Genomic DNA, 3493 nt, shown 5'->3' on the forward strand with positions numbered 1-3493 from the left:
GAAAAAGGGGGAGGCTTGCAAGCAGAAGAACACCATCCCAACTGTGAAGCACGGGGTGGCAGCATCATGTTGTGGGGGTGCTTTGCTGCAGGAGGGACTGGTGCACTTCATGAAATAGATGGCATCATGAGGTAGGAAAATTATGTGGATACATTGAAGCAACATCTCAAGACAGTCGGGAAGTTAAAGCTTGGTCGCAAATGGGTCTTCCAAATGGACAATGACCCCAAGCATACTTCCAAAGTTGTGGCAAAATGGCTTAAGGGAAACAAAGTCAAACAAAGCCCTGACCTCAATCCTATAGAAACTTGTGGGCAAAACTGAAAAAGCGTGTGCGAGCAAGGAGGCCTACAAACCTGACTCAGTTACACCAGCTCTGTCAGGAGGAATGGGCCAAAATTCACAGCACTTATTGTGGGAAGCTTGTGGAAGGCTACCCAAAACGTTTGACCAAAGTTAAACAATTTAAAGGCAATGCTACCAAATACTAATTGAGCGTATGTAAACTTCTGACCCACTGGGAATGTGATGAAAGAAATAAAAGCTGAAATAAATCACTCTCTACTATTATTCTGACATTTCACATTCTTAAAATAAAGTGGTGATCCTAACTGACCTAAAACAGGGAATTTTTACTAGGATTACATGTCAGGAATTGTGAAAAACTGAGTTTAAATGTATTTGGCTAAGGTGTATGTAAACTTCCAAATTCAGCTGTATATGGCGCAAATCTGAAATCACCCACTATTCCCTATTTCGGGCTCTGGCCAAAAGTGGTGTGTACTATGTAAGGAATATGGTGGCATTTGGGATCGAGCCTATGACTTACTACAGAGTTCAACAGCAGCATTTAATCATGTATCTTCTGTACTTCATTTTGTATAAAAGTGTCCGTTCGTGAGCGTATCCACTTCCTGTTTCCGGTCTGTCAGTTCAGAGGTCATGGGTCAGGAGGGAAGGTTAATTTGCATAGCGGACTCATGCGCTACAGTTGGCTACAGTCTCCCACGTCCACAACACAAATAACAATAACAAAACAAACAGATACATTTAAATAAATAAAATGACAATGTTAAAGACGGAGATCTTTGTCTAAGTGCCAACCTTTGGTTTAGATACAACAATAATTTACCAGTTCTGTCTCGATCTCGTTCTGCACTGGCCACTAGTCTCCAAATAGGGATTAGTTATAATGTATTATATCTTTGTACATATTGTGTATGTACATAGACATGCTATGTACATATTATGACATAACATGTTCAGTAGGTTAAAACATATCGTAAAATTTCAAGACATGTCAGTATATTTCAGTTAAGTCTACATCAGAGAAATGAAATGTGTTACTTACTTAACTTTTTTCTAACTATGTTATAACTGAAGGATGAGAGACAATTCCCATTAATAAAATATATCACGGCATAGCCTAAAATATATCTCTAGTACATACAGTACATACCATATATAAAGTATATTTATAATATAGTGTTTCACCATTCATATCTGAGTAACATCAGAGTCAGAGCTGGACAAAGGTCCAAAGGAAGATTCAGTAACTAAGAACCAATCATGTTAACCTGAGGCCTCAACTAAACATTTACCCTTTAAGTACACTTCAAAAAGTACCCTTCAGCAAATACACTTCCCAAAGTACACTTGAGTTCCCTTACCCTCCCTCTATCATAGTTCCCTTACCCTCCCTCTATCATAGTTCCGTTACCCTCCCTCTATCATAGTTCCGTTACCCTTCCTCTATCATAGTTCCCTTACCCTCCCTCTATCATAGTTCCCTTACCCTCCCTCTATCATAGTTCCCTTACCCTCCCTCTATCATAGTTCCCTTACCCTCCCTCTATCATAGTTCCCTTACCCTCCCTCTATCATAGTTCCCTTACCCTCCCTCTATCATAGTTCCCTTACCCTCCCTTTATCATAGTTCCCTTACCCTCCCTCTATCATAGTTCCCTTACCCTCCCTTTATCATAGTTCCCTTACCCTCCCTCTATCATAGTTCCCTTACCCTCCCTCTATCATAGTTCCCTTACCCTCCCTCTATCATAGTTCCCTTACCCTCCCTCTATCATAGTTCCCTTACCCTCCCTTTATCATAGTTCCCTTACCCTCCCTCTATCATAATTCCCTTACCCTCCCTCTATCATAGTTCCCTTACCCTCCCTCTATCATAATTCCCTTACCCTCCCTCTATCATAGTTCCCTTACCCTCCCTCTATCATAATTCCCTTACCCTCCCTCTATCATAGTTCCCTTACCCTCCCTTTATCATAGTTCCCTTACCCTTCCTCTATCATAGTTCCCTTACCCTCCCTCTATCATAGTTCCCTTACCCTCCCTCTATCATAGTTCCCTTACCCTCCCTCTATCATAGTTCCCTTACCCTCCCTCTATCATAGTTCCCTTACCCTCCCTCTATCATAGTTCCCTTACCCTCCCTCTATCATAGTTCCCTTACCCTCCCTCTATCATAGTTCCCTTACCCTCCCTCTATCATAATTCCCTTACCCTCCCTCTATCATAGTTCCCTTACCCTCCCTCTATCATAGTTCCCTTACCCTCCCTCTATCATAGTTCCCTTACCCTCCCTCTATCATAGTTCCCTTACCCTCCCTCTATCATAGTTCCCTTACCCTCCCTCTATCATAGTTCCCTTACCCTCCCTCTATCATAGTTCCCTTACCCTCCCTCTATCATAGTTCCCTTACCCTCCCTCTATCATAGTTCCCTTACCCTCCCTCTATCATAGCTCTTTATCACATTACTTTAGGTGTGCAAAAGTTTGTTCCATTTAGCTACCGTTATCTGTAAAAAAAAAAACTAAAAGAAAATGAAGCGCTAGTCCGGTAGTTTCTCCGGGTAGAAATGAGAGCGCAGCGTTGGCAGCTACAACTGTCAGTCAGGTGACCTCCAGCTAGACACTTGTGAAGGTCACTCACTCCAGAACCAGTAGGTACCACTAAATGATCAATATCTTCATTATTATCATTATTAATATTCCATAAGGTCTTAATAACATACAGGTTTCATATATAGTGTTTCTGTACATGACTTTAGTTATTATTAGAGTTCAGTCTATAGGTAGCTATGTGGGCACATATGCACTAGTCCAGAGGTTGCCATGGAAACAGCACAGCCAGGTGTGGTGTGCCATCATCTGACAGGAAATGTCTATTAAGAAAGAGGAAGAGGCGTGGCTAATCGTTAACCCCCTCCCCCTTTGGATCTGTCAATTTGAAGGTTCCAGAGCCCCTCTGATTGGGGCAGGTAAAGCAGGGTGGTTAGGGGCTAAACCAGGCTAGCTAATGTACTTTCTCCTTTATAGACCCAAAGAGGAACAGGCTAGCAGGCTAACGTTCAGAGTCGGCCCATATTAGGAGGCTAACAGAAGAGTAATTAGATGAGTTTGTTGTTTTCTAGTTTGGGGTTTCAGAGTAATTCCTGCTGAGGGGAGCTGAGAATGACTGCATAGACTGAATAG

This window comes from Salmo salar, chromosome 19, assembly GCF_965601325.2.
Source record: "Salmo salar chromosome 19, fSalSal1, whole genome shotgun sequence".
NCBI classification, from domain to species: Eukaryota; Metazoa; Chordata; class Actinopteri; order Salmoniformes; family Salmonidae; genus Salmo; species Salmo salar.